At 43.4% G+C, this 19,347-nt stretch overlaps 1 long non-coding RNA gene across 1 annotated transcript; it reads right to left on the reverse strand.

Annotated features, from left to right (window-relative positions):
• Nucleotides 1-3,872: 3,872 nt before the first annotated feature.
• Nucleotides 3,873-7,755, reverse strand: LOC141943828 (uncharacterized). Its single transcript, XR_012629072.1, has 3 exons — nucleotides 7,600-7,755; nucleotides 4,714-4,865; nucleotides 3,873-4,019 (listed from the first exon to the last, which is right to left on the reverse strand). It is a non-coding gene; the product is annotated as an uncharacterized LOC141943828 (long non-coding RNA).
• Nucleotides 7,756-19,347: the final 11,592 nt, after the last annotated feature.

The following is a 19,347-nucleotide window of genomic DNA, read 5'->3' on the forward strand; positions in this document are numbered from 1 at the left end:
TCTTTGTAAGAAACAAGATTACATTGATAGCTTTCATGTTTTTGTTGTTTTATTTTAGTGCTCTGAAGCACTATTGCATTCCCACTAGCTGGCACAGAATAAAGCAATGCCTGGGCTACCCGAACATGCAGGAGAGGGAGATCTGCTACTGCATCAGCTGCCTGCAGTGCCCCTGGTTTGAAACCCACTTGTGTAGCTCTTCTCAAACTGAGGGGATGCCCCAAGAAACATCCACACAAAGGAACAAAGGGCAGACCTGCTGTAAGTAGGGATTGGCACAGGCATGGGACGGGGATGCAGCAGCACCAAGAGGCAGGAGGGAGCTAGGAGAGGGACTGGCAACACAGAGAACAGGAGAGATGCCTTTGATTGCCAGGAGAAGTGAAAAATTGTCCTGGCATGTGTTCACCTCAGTGCAATTTCACTTAAATAGATTAAATCAGAGACTCAATCTTGCTGAGTGCCAAGGGTACAGCAGTCTGTCAAGATGACACTAACAACTGCCTGGTGGTTTTGCATGTCCAGTGCAAGCCCTAGTCCCACCAAAGATGAGAGCAGCCTGGGTCCTGCTCTCATCTGGGCCAGCTGACTGCGCGCTGGACTGCATGAGCGGCTCAGAAATAGCTCGGTCCCCCCAGAGGCAGCAGGGAAGAGTGTCCAGCTATGGTTGTCTGTCTGGAAGCTCCCTTCAGGCTGGAATTCATTATAGCCTATATCCAGGTCCTTTATACCTCTTGAATAGCCTAAAAGCATGAATGCCAGTGATGAAAATAGGTTTCATTATGTTATACTCATGAGCATTGTTAATATTCCCAAGAGTATTCTCTTCTAGCTGCTTGGAAGCATACATCACCAGTTCCATAAGGAAATATGTCATGAATCATTGCTATATATTGTGATTAGAGAGATATAAGGCATAATAAAATACCAGAAGTTCCAAAATGAAAAATGCCAATTTTATAATGGAATAAGCACAGGTACTATGTAGCATTAGTAATACCACTTTTTCTTTTAAATTTCCACACTCTTAAATGTGAAGCCAGAGGGCATTAAGCAAATTACATAGATAAATTTAAACTGGACACAAGAAACTTTCAGTGCTCTTATGTAATAGCAATGGGAATTGAAAATAATGATAAATATAGAAGTACACATATGACTGAGTCTATCACTGACATATAGAGATATTTCCTTTTAATTGTTAGCATATTGTTAGCTTTGCACTCAGTATTATACTTGTCACTACAGGAATAAAGATCACTAGAGCAAATGGTAAACCAGTATCCTTCACAACAGATACAAGAATACCAAGAAGTAAAAATCACAGAGGGGAGACGAGACAATGTTATAATGGACATAGAAAATCTTAAATAATTACGTTTGTAGGCAATTTGCATCGTTCTCGCTGTTCATGTCAGTGTAAAACATGCAGTGCTTCATTGTTTCTGAAATAAACATTTGGTGAGAATTTCAGCTCTCTGAGTTTATAGACACCACTAGGGAATTCTTCATTTCTGACAGTATTATTTTACATAAATGCTTTTCCTTACTCAAAAAAAGGAATTATCCTCCCACTGAAACCAGCAGATTTCTGCTAGCCAGCTTCAAAGGAAATAGGATTAGGCTCCAATTCGCACAACAGTATTGGAGGACACGTTGTACCAAATCTAAACTATACAGATAATCACAATGACAACGACAAAACCACTGGTTTCAGTAGGCTTACCTTCCTGAAGGCAGTGTGAGTTGGAAAACAATCTTGAAAGATTGCAATATGTTAGCAATATAAATTTATCATAAAACTCAGTACATTTTTAGGATTAATTTTTGCCATGAACTTTCAAAATGGCACAACGTGTTATCAGGCATAGAGACACTCAGGATAAAAAAAAACACTGGCTTAATAGCTCTCAGTCAAATGTTTAGGTCTCCTCAGAAAGCCTACAACGCCTGTAAGGAGACATAAGATTCATAGAACTGATGTTAATTCATTCCATATATTTAGCTAAATAAGAAAATAAATGCTGGATTTCAAAGATACTTGCTACAAATACTTATTTTAGAAACAGAGGCCAGGTACTTTCTGTGCAACAATTATGCATATTGCAGCTTAACTTGGTGAGATGGTATCATTTGTACACAAACAGTCTTTTTGCTCATAAGCACTCTTCAGTAAAGTGTTCAACAGCGTTGTTACCACCCTTACATGGGTTGGCTTCCAGGTGGCTGCTGGAGGGCTGGAATACCTTCTTTGACTGTTCCCTACAGCATAAGATAGAGGAAGGAGGAGAAATGAGTACTAAAGAGATTCCTGGAGGCAGCGGACCTGTATTCTCCGATACTAATGTGCTGCTCTCTTAGGTTTCAGTCCTCTCTGCTGAGCTCTAGTCTTTATGTGGAGAAAAACACACCCATAGCCTTAAAGTCAACTGAGTTGCTTTGACTGCTCATGCTTGATGATCAAGCGAAGCATAGGCATACACATTTGCTGGACCAAGCTGAAGTGCTCAGCATTGTCCAGTCTGCAAATCTAAAGATGATATAACTGCAAATATTTGGAAGATGCTGGCAGGCGAAACCAGAGGACATCCTCTCAGTTGAACTTTCTCCTCTGTACAAGTACCTGCTGAGAGAGAGCTTTTTGGTCTGATGAAGTGAAGTGAAAGCATGTTAATGTGTTTCACTCAATGATAGGGATTATCCTTTAGAAAGAGGCAGCTGGCAGAGACAACTGGCATCCATCTGTTTCCTGCAGCAGGTATCTGCGTATTATCTGCCCTGGCAGATCACATCCAGCCCTTGAAATTGCACGCTTTATGAAAATTGCAGGAGTCACACAAGCGCAGGGTTAAGACTAACGCTGATTTTCTCTGTAGTGAGCCGTATAAAAAACTTTACCTTGACAAGTAGTGGTCTTTTGAGGTGAGTCTTGTTTGCATCCCACGGATGTCAGTTCACTATTAAAACAATACTTCAATCAAGTAATGAATACTCACACCCTGGATCTGGAATCAGGGCCCAGGTTCAGAGGTTATAACTTCCATCTAAATTCATGTACGTCCTCTTGTTATTTGATTGTCTCTAGGCCTCTTGAGATGTCAACGCAATAGGAAATATAGAGGCTTAGATGGAGTTAAGCCGTCTCAATCTGGATCCTGGACCCATTACAGAGTTTTATGGGCAATGAAGAAACTGAGGAATACTTGTAAGTCTGTTAGGAGAGGGGTCTGGAATTTAGGCTGCTGTTCTTTATAGTAGTATAAGACCTTCAATAGGATAAGAGTTCTATGTCCATAAAACATCTTTTAAAATTCCATTTCCAAACCTCAAGCCTTTGCTTCAGTGGCTTTCACTGAGAACAATGAACATGTTATCACTTTTTCCTGTAATACTGGTAATTTCTTCTACTGCTTGGTATGTTTTATTGGAATATCCATAGCACAGAGGATACCAATTGCCTGCTGAATTTACATCTCCAGATCTAAAAATTCATTTACATATTTACATACTTATTGTGTGCCATGTAAAATCTGCCTTTCTACACTCAACAGTTCTGTATGATACCTGAACTCACCACCACTATTGCTAAACTGGGGCACTCAACACCACTGAGAAGTGAGGAGAAACAACCCAAACCACACAGCAGAGAAAACTGAAATGTAGGGGCTGAGGCTCAGGGTCTCTTCTGTTGCAGGGTTTCCAGAAGGATTGAGCACACACAATTCCTTCTTCTTCTGTTGCTTTCCTATTTCTTGTTCAGCTTAGATATTCTTTCACTGAAACTCTGTGATGATGTGTTTATTTTGTTATTTATATATTATTTTTATTAAATAAATGAGCCATAAAATCCAAACCAGCAGCCCCCCCTTCTTTCCCCCTGCACATTAATCCTTTCCGGATTAAAGTCTGTGTATATCAGCAAGCTGTGAAAAGGAAAACCAACATTGCAGCTTTCATCATCATGAGCAGGGAGTTGTGGTGGGCCACGGTCACTGGATTGCGCATCTCACCAATGCAAACTGCAAAAAAGAAGTGAGAAAAGTAATTAAGTCACTCAGCAGTACGCCCCCCTCCTCTCATCACTTCCCTTCTTTGCCCTCGGTCCCCTCCCTTCCTCCGCTTCTGGTTTTTTGCCCTTATTTTGAGACTGACTGATTGCATCACTTTCAACCATCAGCACGTTAGGCCACGTGTAGGCAGCCGGATCTCTCCACCTGGTGCATTTTACCCGTCGCCAGCTCCCACATACGGAACAGCCACTCTTGGTGCAGCTTATACACACATGGCTTCTCTGAAGCATCACTGAGAGCAGTTGTCCTGCAGCCCCCGTTTCGCAGTGCCTCCAGCCCCAACTCCTCCAGCACAACAGGGCATGCAAATGAGGTGTCTTAACTTTGTTTTTTGGTGCTGCAACCCCAAGCTCTTAGCTGGTAAACACGGGCAGATTTTGGCAGTGCCTGTGGGTTGTGGCGGAAAAGGGTGGAGCTGTGTGGCTGCCAGTTGGGTTGGGGCCGGGAGGCAGCCAGAGCAAAGGTGGGGGAAGTAAAATGCAGCCCAGGTGCTGGTAGGCTCGAGGGCATCCTGCCAGGGCCTGCCGGCCCGCACCGGGGAGCTGCGTGCTGCAGGGGCCTTCGCTCAGAGACGTTTGTATGGGAACATAATGGGGAAGCACGAACTTTTGCCATTGTGACCCCTTCATCCTGGATGACTCACGGATGAGATGGGGCAGATACATCCCTCCAGGACTCTGGGATTTCCTGCGCAGTCCGATCAAATGGAGATATCACAGCCACTGGGTAGATCCTACAAGGAGCGGCGTTTTAGCCTCGGTTGTGGCTTTTATGTGGCGTTCATTGCGATGATGCCTGTGATGAAAAAAACCCAAAAGTATGTTTTGCACAAGATGTTTTGATGTTGAGGTCTGTGGATCTGTGTCTAGACTGTATAGCTCTTTACACGTGGCTATTGGATGCATAACCAGTTTTCTTGGAAATACAAGGGTAAGGCTATTCCAATAATACAGGAAGCAAAAAAGACTTTTTTTTTCTTAAATATATGTATTTCTTTGAGTGAAGAAGGTTAAGCACAAGCTGTTACATTAAAACTCACGCTGTGTGTAGCATCAATGAGTTACTGGATGTTCATGTGTTTGGATGCACTCATCTGTACAAGTGTTTCCCAAAGACTGTCACTGACCTGCAGATATCTGGGATAGTGGCAGCAAATCCCGCCCAGTTACTGAAAATGGATGGCATGACACTTAGAGCATAACATCTACTATGTTATGATAAATATACAACATACGTCATCAGAAAGAACAGCATTTTTTATATTCAACTGATAACATGCATCACTTCCCTGGGTACAACCCTGGCTTGGCAGTGTGGGTATGCGGTTCAAGTGTGGAGGAGGAAAGAGCACTGTGTGCCACCTTACTCCTGTTAGGAGACAAATCTGTGGGGAACAGATGGTAATGTGGCTCTCTATTCCCTCTTTCCATGTGCTGCAGACTGGCCAGCAACCTCCTTCCTTCCACAGACAAAGAGGAGCAAGGGCTGAATTGTGCCTTCCCAAATTGCAGCCCTTTCCCCTCCTGGGGGTGTTTTGGGGAACAGTGGAGAACTCCACCCCTTGCCATGGGCTCCACCCTAGGGACGTAACCTGGCCCTGAGAAATCATCTCCCACTCTCACCTCCCTCTAAATTCCCACTGAAATACTGGAATTCACATAGTGTGCATCATGGCTTCATAGCTGTAAGACTGACTGCATTTTTCTTTCACCGATTATTAGTTTGTTAAAGCCAAAACAATATTAAATTAGAAAATAGATTCAGTGCAGAGGCTGCCAGCTTCCTTTAGCTTTATTTTGTTTACTTTTCATTTGTCTACAGCCACTTCCTGGCTCTAGAAAACAGTGTTGTCTATGACTTGTAAATAAAATTAGGTCAAATAATAAAAACTGTTAATGGCAATATAATCATTTTATGGCAAGTGATTAGAAAGATATAAACAGAATATGATGACTTTAGGATGTGTACCAATGATACAGCACAACTTTCACAGGAAAAGGACATACCCAGAAATCTGGGGCAGCAAACTACAAAGAGCAGTTAAATGGAAAATGAATCTGTTTATGTATAGATGACCGAGAAGCAAATATAATTTTCCATTAGATCTTTTTAAAATCCCATCTTTTATGCCTGTTTGCTAGCAGAGAGAACTCTTTAAATCAATAGCAAATTGGCTAAGTGACAAACTTGATCAAAGCCTCATTATGCATGAAAATTTCATTTTGCTGGCTAGGGAATTGCTAGGGGGAAGGTTTCACGGCTCTCTGTTTCCTTTGTGCTTCTCCTGCAGTATAAAGGGAATTGCAAATTTCCAAAACCCCCATAGCAGGCATAGGGGAGCAGAGGACACCACCCCCTCGTGCATTGGTCTCCAGGAGGACAGTGACAGCCCCTCTGACTCCAACATTGCCGGGCCCACAGCAGGGTGAGCGTCAGGGCTGGGGTGGGGGGGGTTTAGGGTTGGGAAAGAGATGTTCTTGCTATGCCAAGATGACAGGTCATTTTCTTTGGAGCTGATGCTAGCTGGTCCACATAACAGCCACCTCTAGGCTTCTCCAGCCTGCACTGAGGCCACAGACAGTCACAGTTTGACAACCCCAAGAAGACAATACAGATCTCAAGAGAAGATGCAGCCACAATCCTACAGGGAGAAGCAAGGCAAGACGTTGGTGCCACTGGCTTCCCTGTATCAGTGCAAAGCACACAACACTTTGGGTAGTGCTAGCTGTAGGAAAGAGCAACCTTCCCCAGCAAGTCCACAGAGGTTTGAAGAGATGCCTCCCTCTCTTCCGTGAGCTATGGTGAATCAGAAAATCTGGCCCAGGGCCTAAAAACACTTTTAAACGTGTGTCTCCTTATCTCTCCTCCAGAACTAGAATACTCTCCTGCTTCCCAAGAATTATACAAAAATAAATCTTCTCAGTTCTGCAGAATGCTTTGCTGACACTAATTGTGTTATAAGAAAGAAACAGATTTATTTTTAATGGAACAGGACACTCATTTCTAAAGAACATGTTTGAAGGTCTGTTACCAAGATGAAAAAAATATTAAAATTTAATAAGAGGAGCAATGTGGCCTCTGCATAGTTCCCATTGCTTTAGCAAGGCCAATCCTTCTCACTTTACCTCAGCTTGCGCTAAGCTCCATGAGGGCTCCATGCACAGGAGCCTTTGCCAGCACTGGGGCCTATGAACAACACCAGCCAGGCTGCCTAGAATCAATCAGATGCTGCTGCAAAACAGCTGGAAATTACTAATCTTCTCCCTCCACATTCATCCCATACTGCCTGAGGTCTTGTGTCTCCTCCCTCCCTGCTTCTGTTCCCTTCCCTTGGTTCCCAAAGCACTCTCACTTGCTGGGGCAGATGCAGCAGGTTTGTTGTGGGCATTTCCCCCTTAGGACCTAGACATGAAGCTCAAGAACTTTGCTCCATCAGGGCTTTCATCACCTTTCTGCCCTGGCTTCATAAAAAGGAGGGGTTTTGCCTTTCATCCCTGTGTGCCAACTGACACCTACAGAGTATGTGTACCTGGAGTTTTCCAAGGAGGTGAAGGGGTGCCGGCGCCTGGATCTCACTGGCTTTGCACCGACTGACACACATCCTCTGCTCTGCGTCACTGCAGCGTGAACTCTTTGAGTGTGCAATCTGAACATGTACTTTCTGCAAGTGGTAATCATAGAATGGTTTGGGTTGGAAGGGACCTTAAAGATCATCCAGTCCCAGCCTCCCTGCCATGGTCAGGGACACCTTCCACTAACCCAGGTTGCTCAAAGCCCCGTCCAACCTGGCCTTGAACACTGCCAGGGAGGGGGCAGCCACAACTCCTCTGGGCAACCTGTGCCAGTGTCTCACCACCCTCACAGTAAAGAATTTCTTCCTTACACCTAATCTAAATCTACCCTCTTTCCGTTTAAAACTATTACCCCTTGTGCTATCACTACACTCCCTGGTAAAGAGTCCAGAGAAAAACAAAAATTAGCACTAGATCATCAAGAAAAGCAAGCATGAGGTGGCATCGGGCATGTTCATTTTTAAATGGGTGAATTCTTCCTGGATGCCCCCTCTACCACAATTTTCAGCTCCGCTGGAAATGTGTAGATCAAATATCCGATAGAGGGAAATGAATGAGCTGTGGTTGTAACTTTACACACCCATTTGGTGGGGAAATACGATAGCTAGATTTCTAAGATTTCAACTTGACCATTGCAATGGCAATACTCATTTGAGAAAAGAGAAAGGAAGAAAGGTGCTTCTTGCTACATCTAATGTGATGTCTGGTTACCATTGATGAAAGAAATCTGCTTTGCTCTGGGAAGCAAAGTAGACACTTTCTGTAGCACCACCAAGTGGTTGAGCATCCGTAGAAAAATCTGTCTGCAAAACAAGCATGCAGCAGTGCTGCACAGCAACATTTTTTAATCACTTTACAGTCTTTTAAGCGGTAAATATGATTTTTGGCATAATTGGGATTAGCATCACAGAAGCTGACCAGAGTGTGGGTGAAGACAGTATTAGACGTGTTGCACTCAAAGCTATCAGAAGAACTGACAAAGCCTTAATGCTTATCTGTTGTTGTGGGTGGGCAGATGTCTTGAGCTGTGAACCAGGACCTGGTTGCATTAGGAGTGCTACAGGCAGGGAATGATAGGCAGATCTTTGACAAATTTTTCACTGGTAAGTGGTATCCGGAATCGGAGATAGGCAAGATCTTTCCATGCTTTTTGAGCTGAATTCACTTTTCTTCTCCTGAAAAAAAAAAAAAATCTATGTGAATTTATAAACCAATTTGAACATGTATGAAAGGGGTTGAGATCAGAAATGAAGACAGGGTCTGGTTCCTGGTTCCATGAAAGGCTCCTGATGTAAAATTGCCCTGTGCCAGTGATAAATGATCAGTGAAACCTTTTCATATGACATGTTATAAGCTGTTACTGCTCTACCCTTCAGGGTAGGATTCCTTTGCCTTGAGTCTTCTTCTTATGATGTAGAGAGGCCTGTAACAGCTTGGTTGCTCAAGCTCACCCCCGCCACAAAGAGGCTTGCAGGCAAAGGGATGTCCTTTGTAAAACCTGGTTCCCAACATGGTCCTCGGAGCACACAAGCATCTAGCATAAGAGCCCAAGCAACTGGTATTGCCCTGATCACAGCTTAAATGAACCCACAAATCTGACTCATGGAAAAACTAAAAGTACTGCTCCTGGGATGAGACCATCAGGCTACATCTGCGTAAAACTGATTTAAGCAGGTTTTAGTGCAGGAGCAGAGCCCTTGCATCTGCAGTAATTAGCCCTTAGAAAGGCACACTGTGTAATATGCCTCTCAGCTATCATGTCCCCCTTTAATCACTGCATTCATCAATTGTAGGTATCAGTAGGTCTCAGCCAATGACCCCTACTTGCTTCCTAGCCAAAAAGGAGGACACTGAAGCTTGTGTTCATCACTGATCTTTTGCAGCGCCACAGCAACACTAGCTCCCTTCTACCTCCAGGAACAGGGGAGAGTAAAGGCATCTCTGCCCTTCACAGGAGCCACTCAGGTGAGAAGAGCCCCAGGAGGAATAAAAGGCCACCTTCTTCTGTACCAGCTAATGCTTCTGTAATTAATAAAGCAGGTGCTCAGTGGCCATTCTGTTTGCGTGCCTGCAAACCTGCAACACAGCCCGAGATGCCTGAGGTGCTGCTGTTTGGAAAAACAGCAGAAGACACAGCGTTCCTAATAGCAGAGATATGATTTCAAAAATACATTTCTTAGCATGACAGGCAAAGCTGAAAGGGGCCTGAGGTGAAGTCTGAGGTGAAGCTTTGCAGAGTTTCATTTCAAGAAGAGCAGCTGCCAGTGGTTGTTGGTTGTTGGACTCATCCTCCAGCAAAATACTGCAGATGTATAATGGGAATATTTTTATCTGAAAAGAAGAGAAGCACCAACAGACCAGGACCTATTATAAGCAAACTTGTGAGAGCTAAATGTGATTTTCAGAGGAGGTGATTATGCATGGCTGCCACAGCGTTTAATGGGAGCAGTGGCTATTCAGCACTCCTGAAGAGAATGCTAGGTTGACCCTGAAGAAAAGCAGATAAATTGAGTCAAAACAGATGGCAGTGTCTAATTTCTGAGGGATTATTGTAATCAATAACTGTGCATTTGTGCATGTGTGTCCATGATATAATAAACAGCAGCATATGTATTTGACTATATATAAACAATAATATCTACATATATGTATGTATGTACACATGCAAGCTCATATTGCTTAAATAGTTATAGCAGGAATCCTGTCAATATTAGCCATCAATATGAAACATCCTTTTATGTTCATCTTGATGCTTGAGGATCTGAAAGCCAAATCTGGCAAGGAGTTGAAGTCTTGTTCACTGATAGCTCTAAAAATATAATCACAGTGGAGCATGTCACTACGTTCAAGCTGAAGTCAAGCTGCCTGTTGTAATACAAAGCTGGGCACTTCATTGTAGCTCTGGCCATCTGCATGCACAATATATTTAAAATGGAAGAAGGCCTCTGGGGAAAATGAACTAAATTCACTGTGGGTACAAACAGGAATGGCTCCTTTGAGGTCTGTGGAATATATTTGCTTACACCAGTAATGGATTTAATCCAAACACCGTTGTTCTTTATGAGACCTCATTTTTCTTTGTGTTTATGCCTGTGTAACTCCACTTACCTTGGTAGGAATAATACTAATTTATACCAGTGAAAGTGTCAAAAATTTTTATTTTTGCTTTCATAGCCTGTTTCCTTTTCTACTTTACTGTAGCTTTCCTGCAGGTGCTGTTCCTCTGATTTTTCTACATTTACTTCAGATTGCCTTAGTCTCAGTGAGAAGGTCTTCAGTGCCAACATCCAGTACCCGCTCCTTAGAGTGGATGTTTTTCCCCAGTGCCTATCCCATTCCTGGTGCTGAGGATTGCCCTGTTGCTTTCACCGGCATTTCTCTCCTACCACAGTCACGGCCACCACCATTCCAGCGGGGAAGGGCTGCACCCTCCACTAGTTCATTAATTATACTTGTTAATTGTCCAAAGACTGGATACAGAGGGCTTCTGCTCCATGCGCATGAGGCATCCCCTCTCTTCCTTGTGGGTTAGCTGGACAACCTAATTTTCCCTGGAGAAATAGCTTGCAGTTAATAACACAGGCCATGTCAATAAAACTAGGTAGAAAATCATAGCATGAAAGTAGCAGGCAGCATTGAAGAGCATCAGAACTGATCAAAAGAGCTTAATATTTAGTGGTCAGGAGAACAGACCAGAATGAAGGTAATCTTAACTCTCCCTATGATGCAGTTAGCAAAAAGCACACATCTGTCTGTGCCTCTTTTACTGTCAGACTTCGCGTCTCTGGACTTAGCCTTGCACTGAGTGCCACCAAAAGCAAACCCCTATTTCCTTAAGTTTTGCATTCCTGGAAATCAGTGGCAGAATAGATGAACAGATTTGGGGTATTGACTTTATACAGCCTACTAAAAAGAGACCAAGGCAGAAAAGGCTACCTAAGCACCACACTGAGGGTGTGGTAGGTGAGGTTAAAGTACAAGCTGCCTTAAACGCCTGTCCTCTCACCAACTGATGTCATTTCCCCTGATAGTTTGAGCATTAGCCCTCTCCTCGGCTGAAAAATGAGTCCCTGAGGAGCCTAAATTAAAGATGCCTGTGCAAAAGTGCAGGGCCTGACCTCTCGCAGCTGCACCGGGACTAATACTGATTCATTGTGCTGCTCTGTGTTACAGTCCAAGGGCAGAACAAGGGGGCAGGGGAGGGATACTGAGGCATTTCGGACTCCTCGTTAGCTCATTCATAGACACCTGGTGTCCCGCCTCCTCCTCACGCTTCAGTGCACCCCACCCCTATTGTATAGAAAATCCACTTCTTTAGAGATCTGAGCTGCTTTGGCTGGACAAAGACCAAAATTAAATCTGCAGCTGCCCAGGAAGAGGCTTTCTCCATCAGGGGTTATTATTGAGGATCTCTGATGAGAGAGTGGAGCGGGGAACTCCCCTCACCTCTGTCACTTCCAGTTACAGGTTTGGATGGATGCATCCGTGCATATTTTTCTTCCTTCACATAAATAACATGGGCCACTCTGTAGCTGATGCGGACTGTCATGCCTCCGCTGACCCAGTTTAGCTCCAGAGCTTTATGAGAGGTATGTGACCAGCTGCACTCACTGTGTTTGGCTGGACAACACTCCAACTGTTTGCAGCCTGCAGGAAACACTTAGTGTCACAGGGCAGTGAGGCCAAAATACCCTCATGGCAGCTCCTTCACCCTCAATGAAGTTGCATCAAGGGTAAATTTGAACCGACAAGGGCCAGCTCCTATTCTCAGTTACCTCAGAGAGAGCCTGGAATTGCCTCATGAGCGTCCAAGGAGTTATTTTGGATCTACATGGGCACAAGCACGAGCCGAATCTGGCACTGAGTTTAAAGGAGCAAATCAAGAGTTTTATGTCAAAAAGGAACAGCGGCAGGCGGTACATATAGGGTCTATAATCCTAAATTTTGAAAGGAAAAGAAACATAAAGTTAATAGAAAACCTTTGTGGCTACTAAATATGTTTTATTCTTGAATCCCCTGTGGAACTGATCAGTCCCTTGGCTTATAAAAATATATGCAACAGGTGTTAGTTTGAAGACTTTTGTGCCTCATGGTAAGGGCACTAATGAAAAGTTTATGTTCAGTGAAACCTGGAGGAGAAAGCAGGATTACAGTGGAAAAAATTCTGCCCCGCTACACTAGAGAACATCTGGAGCCATGCCATTGACCAGGGGAATTTAAAACTACATCTCAAAAGCTTTGCATATCTGATCACCATTCCTACTATCACTGTCTAAAGAGCCTCATGCTGGTAACCTGACCTATCTAGTTGGTGGCTGCTCCTTCTGTTCTCTGCATCTGACTCATTTCTTTCAAGGCAATGCTGAGGATGAGTGTTATCTGATTTTCTCTTGATTTCCTTCTTTACTCTGTTTTCTGTGTTTTCTTTGGGCACATCAACTAAATTGCAGCTCTTTAAGACCACCAAAGACAAGTTGCCTCCTAGGGCCTGATGCTATTCCAGCTGCAGCATGGGGGTGTGAACATTATGCAAATAGCAAGATATGGAGCTGAGAGTGGGGTTTTCACAGCAGCCTAGGGGAGCTGGATGACTGAATGCCATTAGCATTGCAGTGAGGTCTGGCAGCCTTGCTCTTCCTGGCCACCTTTGAAGAAGTGTCAGCACAAAGCTGAAGTCTAAATCTTGCTTGAAGTAAGATGCACTGTTACTCCCACAGGACTGAGTACTGTTCATTGCTATTGCAGCAGCTGAGCTGGAGGCTGTGGAAGGATCCCCAGGCACAACTCCCATTATCCTATGTAAAGATATATATAAGGAAATATAATGAGAATTTCAGGCACTGTCAGAAGATATTATCAGAGTATTGAAGATCTGTCCAAATATGTATAGGCAGATAAGCCAGAACAATAACTGCAATATATTCTTGTATTTGGGAAGACTTGTACATGTTTATAATTATACTATATTTATAAAAAGTGATCCGTGTTCTTCAGAGATCCACATGCACTTTAGCAAATGCTGAATTACTCATGTGATCTCTTCAATCACCACAGAAAGCCTGGTCAAGAGAAGCTAGCCTCCCTGTGCACCTCTACAGCAGCACATGGGAAACTCTGCCTCAGTTTGAGACTACTATGGGATTTGGGACAGCAAGAGGCAGTTAATCAACATGTTTAGCCCAAAGATGGGCACTACCAGACCTGATCTACACAACATCTTCAGTAATGCAAGTTCTTGACTGATTATGGAATTATTTTAACTTTAAAGTACATTTACACTGCCAGAATGATGAGAAAGGCCTCCCATGTCTCAGCAAACCAAGCTGCAGCGTTAGGGGCTTCAGCATTACCCCTCATCCTGTGGGCACTGCAATCTTCCTTTGCCCTCTGCTGCTGGAGCAGTGCACGAGGGTCACGAGGCAGGGATAAAGCTCTGCACCCTGCTGAACCCAGGTGCTCCGGGAAGGTCTCCCACACAGCTGCTTACTCACTTTTAGACATTTAACATCATTAGAGCATCATAACAGCGTGCTGGTTTCTTCCTGTCTCTAAGTATGCAAGAGTTTCTTTGACAAGTAAAAACCTACTTTAAAATGGTTTAATTTTGACCTTGAAAAGAGTAAACGGAGTTGAACTGCCTTGAAATAGACTGCTTGTCTGTAACAAATACTCCTACTGAAAGGAGCGGGAGAAGGCAGGGGAAGAACAGACAGACCCCACAGGTCCCTGCCAAGGGTTAATAGAAGGTAGAGCAATATTGTGGTGGAAGCACAGAAAGCTGTAAGATTCTCCAAAAGATCAGAACTCATATTTTAAAAAAAAACAATTATTTTGAATAAACTTACAGGTAGAACCTGCATTAGAGATCTGCCAAAATACCCAGCCTTTTTCCTTGAGAACTGTGAAGGAGACTCAAAAATACAGCCAGACAGAGGTTTCAATATCAGAAATGTGCATATAATATCCAAGATCAAAATGTACAAGAAGAATTTCAGCCACACCTTAAACGTTGTCAGTATTTTTGAAAGCAGGTTAATTGGTGGTCTTGAGACTTTCACTGCACTGAGGATCTTTCCCCAGAAGGAATTTTCCTTAACTGGAAGGACTCACTCTACCTCACTGTACTGGAAACAATGCGGGAAAAGGATTTCTCCCACACTAAAAGCATTTCAGTGAGTGCATTGATGAGGAATGCCTGGGACTTGAATATAGGGAAACCCATAGCTGACAGCCTAGAACAGAGGAGATGTAATAAGGCAACTTAAAAAAAAAAAAAAAAAAAAAAAAAAAAAAGCTAATTACAAACATGTGTAAAGCATAAGGCAAGAAAAAGAAAACAGGGAAAGAATGGCAAGGATCCTGTGGCAAAGTGACCGGTGGTGAGCTGTCATGCCCAAAGCCACAGGATGAGGCCCGCAGCATTTATTGCTCACTGGAAGTAATTTTTCAAGTCAAGGAGCAATACTTCTCCAACATAAATGAAAAATTCCAGTCAGCAGAGGGTAACTGAAGCCCTTTTAAAACAAAAGTATCATTGAAGAGGGACTAATAAATCACCTAGTGACTAGATTTTTTCATTTGGAGTGGAGAACTCCTCTCTCAAACCAGGTCCCTGTGTCAAGCCCATCCCTGTGGTATTAACAAAGCATTTCAGGGTGTGTTTATCTTTACTCAGTACAAACTTTGGAGGGATGTAAGCACTTTGAATTGGGGCTGGGAGTTTTGACTGTGCTGCTAGTCTGAGCCCTCAAGCCCCCTTTGCCTGTATAAACCCATAGTAAATCTCTGCTTCTGCTTGAGGGTTGCAGACTGGAAGGGAGGGAAGGAAAGGAGCTCCTCTAGGCTCCTCTGCTCAAGTACATACTAAACCCCACTCCTGAGCACAGGCTTTTTTCCAAGTGGTTTAGGCATGAAGGAAGTTTGGGCTCACACTCAAGATACAGTATAGCTGCACCCTCTGAAACTCCCTTCCCTTTTGCAGGCAAAGGTATCAGGGTCAGCTGGATTCACCAAAGAACATGGCGATGTTGCATTCTTGATTCCTTTTGGCACGAATCAAGTGCAGATCACTAGGCTCAGCCATCATCCTGAGACAAACTTGCCTCCAAATTTCATCCAGGAAATGTTGAAATCAGGGCTATATTAACCACCTGGCTGCTTCTAATACTTCAGACAAAAACGCAAATACTGAACTTCACTTGCTACAGTGCATCTTTTCTCAGTTTGCTTCTGTTGCCAATGCAAAAAAGCACACCTAGTCCTGAACTTGAATTGTGCAGTGAAGGTTGGGAGTACTTAGATTTATTTCATTGCTCCTCAGGCGCAGGATAACTTTTTGTTACCGTGACGTGAGAGAAATTGAAAAGAACAATAAACAGCACTCCAAAAACTCTTTTTAATAGATGTGCTTCTTTTTATAGTTCAAATACTCTCACAAACAGGGATTTAGCTCTGTGCAATCATTTGAAACAGCAGCTCTGTTACTGAATTAGTTTTATAGGTAAAGCAGTCAATTCTACCAGTTCTAATGAATACAAAATAGCAAACCTACGGAAACTAAAGAGCTTTGTGAAGGCAAATGAAGGCAAATCAGGATCCTAACAAAGGACAATGTAGTAGGACTCTTGCATAGATTAAGTCTTTACTCCAACTGTTTGAGGTTTGGGGACAGACCCCCACATGCACAAGAGCTGCATTACTGAGCCATGTTAAGTAGAGAGTCAGCATTCATGCTGCAAAGGGCAGGAACCCTAAGACATTAATATGAGACACATACTTCTCTGCCAGAAGTATTTGCAGAGCTTCTGCTACAACAGCAACATTACACGTGAGCAGTGACCCCCCAAAGCAGATGAACAAATGGGTGAAATTTAAACGCAACCCCTCACCCAACTCCAGGTGATTCCTGTGGACTTTGGTGAAAATACACTTAATTCTAGAATGTTCAAACACGTGATTTCTGTCTTGCATTATGGAGCTGCCCGCACTTCTGGAGCACTTAGTTGCAACGCTTAAAGTCCTTGATCTTCTTCCGTGACCTGAACCAAAAGCTATTTTTGAGGGTTGTATTTAATAAGTGATACCACTATCTGTTGCCAACAGCATTATAAGTATTCCCTGTCCATTCTGAAAGAATGGGCAGAAGAAATAGAAGATTCTTTGCCCTGGGAAAAAGTTACAAATAAAGCTCCCCAAACGCTGGAAAATCTGTAACGGGGCTGGAGGCTGGAAAGCAGCAGGTATCTATTCTATTTGGTCCTTGTAATTTTTGCTTTGTAACTGAATTCTTTACCTTCCCCTATCCCCATCCCCCACACAACTCATCCAATTACTATGGAAATCAACAGAGAAGGATCTATCCGTGCCCATGGACCTCAGATCATATTGTATGAAGATGTGACGCCACAGAAGACAGGAAGGGGAAGGTGCAGAAACACCTAAAAGTTAACATTATAGAAAAGTAACAGGCACAGCAGTTGCCACCAGCCACCTGGACTGGTTAATCTCTGCTGTGGGCCTCGTTGTTTTAGCCCACTGCATCTTTGTCCCTCTGCTGTCTTTGGTTGATCAGCTCCTTTGGGCAGGTAGTCTCTTACATGACTACAGTGGAGGGAGGGAACAGTGACACAAAGGATAAGTGTAACCTGCACCCTCTCTTCCTACAGCTCCACAGCTAAATTTTCCCCTGTGTTGTTACAGGATAACCCAAAAGTGCATGTGTGATAATACGTTCTGAAGACTCTATGATGTCCTGGCCTGACTTAATCAAAGGAGATTCCCCTGAACCCAAAGGAGGCCTTGAGGAGTCATTCTGCTGTCTCTACAGCTGCTGTGGCTTTAGAACCCCAATGACCTAGGGAAAAGGTACAGGGCTTTTTCCAGTCGTGCCACCAACCTGCAGTCACTGGAAGGCTGTGACATTCTTCTGGGATGCTGTAATGCAGTTTGATCACTGAACACATTCAAGTACAGAGGTATTTTTCATGGCTCTAAGAGGTTATTATCACCTCAGTTAATTATCTGTAAAGATTCAGACTCTAGCAAAAGTTAATTATCCCTCCATCAATCTCATGTTCACAAAAGCTTAGTAAGGCTATTTTTAGCAATGCAAATATCTCCTTCCTGAATGGAAAAGTTGCCCTTTTTCTTGCATATCTTATTTTTAAATGTTAAACACATTAGACAGAACTGAGGGGTTTTTTCCCTCTCTTAGAAACCATGCTAAGAATGTGTAATACTTAATGAAAGCGGTAAGAACAATACCATCTTCAGACCTGAATGTACGATGTTAGAAATCTGGTATGGGAATGAAGCAAAAATTATCAGAATGGGATGCTTGAAGACCACATTTAATCCTACAAAATATGCCATTGGAAGAGGGGTTTAGTGCCCAAAATGTTCCAGTGGACAGGTGCCTAGTTAGGATAGGGTTTGAACCTCTGGGCGATGACGTTATATGCATGACATAGGACTAACAATGGCTTCATTCATTCAGGGTGCTACGTTCAGATCAGTCAAGGTCCCTTTTGTTTCCAGCTCTAAGGGGTGGTGATGGGATCTCTGAAGGCATCAGCTGAATGTGTACCAGTGTAGCTGCTCTGCCTGAAACTTCAACCTGCCTGAAACAATCGCATCGAGAGGGCTGACCCTCAGTTAGGTGTTCACTCTGGGGCTTAATGATGAGCATCATACTGTTAATGTCTGCAATATTTTGAACAGAAAGAGCTAGTAAATATGCACTGAGGCCCAGCCTGCTTCCCCAACACCATAAACTACATTGTTTAAACCATAAACCATACAAGCCAGTAGTACCTCCTTTGATAATGTTCTTACAGTGCTGTGTCCAGACCCTGAGAAGAGGACTTCAAAATGGAAAGGCTTGCTCAGTATGGGAAGATCTGTTAGCTATTAGGTATTCTGGTAAACAGCTCTGATGCACTCGAAGGAAAGGAGAAGATTTTTGGAGCTTTAGGTACTGGAAATCATTGCTGGGTATATTACACATTTTCTGTGTGGCTTTGGGCGAAGTGCTTTGGCCTTGATTTTGTACCAGGAAAGGAAATGGGAGCGCAGCTACTGATTTCAGTGGGATCTGGATCAGGACCCTTGTTGCTCTGTAATTTCTAAGTTTCCCATTGGGTTGGAAATTTTCTTTTAAGACCTCACTGTTTTCAATTTACAGACTTTGAGCACTCCACAGAGGTCATCCAAGGGAGGTTCCCTAGGCTGTGCACCTCGGAGGTAGCCCACTGCCCTCCCCAGGTTTCTGGCTCCCGGGCAGACACCTTGCAGGTTGGACCCCACCCCCCCTGACATTTTGAGTTTCCAGGGCAGGGAAATACTTGACAGTAAAGTTTTTTGGCCCGAGTGACACCAAAGCGTGAACTATCCAAACACACTCTGGGAACTGCAATGTTTTGTTCTTACCTGCCACTAGCAACAATGTCAACTCATTTGTTTAGATCATGTCTCTTGCAGTGTTCTCTCTAAACAGGTGGCTCTGCAGTGGCTATCATCTCAAGCCCTGTTTTTGCTTATGGCTTCAAATTATTACTTGTAAAGCAAATAATATCTAAGCATCGTATTCTGCATCCCCCTGACATGTATATATTGGTGGGAAGTTTGGTAAAAAGGGAGAAAGGAGGGGAAAAGAAAACATTATCAGAACTTTGTCTGAAAGTCAGAGCACTAAAAAAAAATTGAAA

The sequence above is a fragment of the Strix uralensis genome, chromosome 5, assembly GCF_047716275.1.
Source record: "Strix uralensis isolate ZFMK-TIS-50842 chromosome 5, bStrUra1, whole genome shotgun sequence".
In the NCBI taxonomy this organism is placed as follows: domain Eukaryota; kingdom Metazoa; phylum Chordata; class Aves; order Strigiformes; family Strigidae; genus Strix; species Strix uralensis.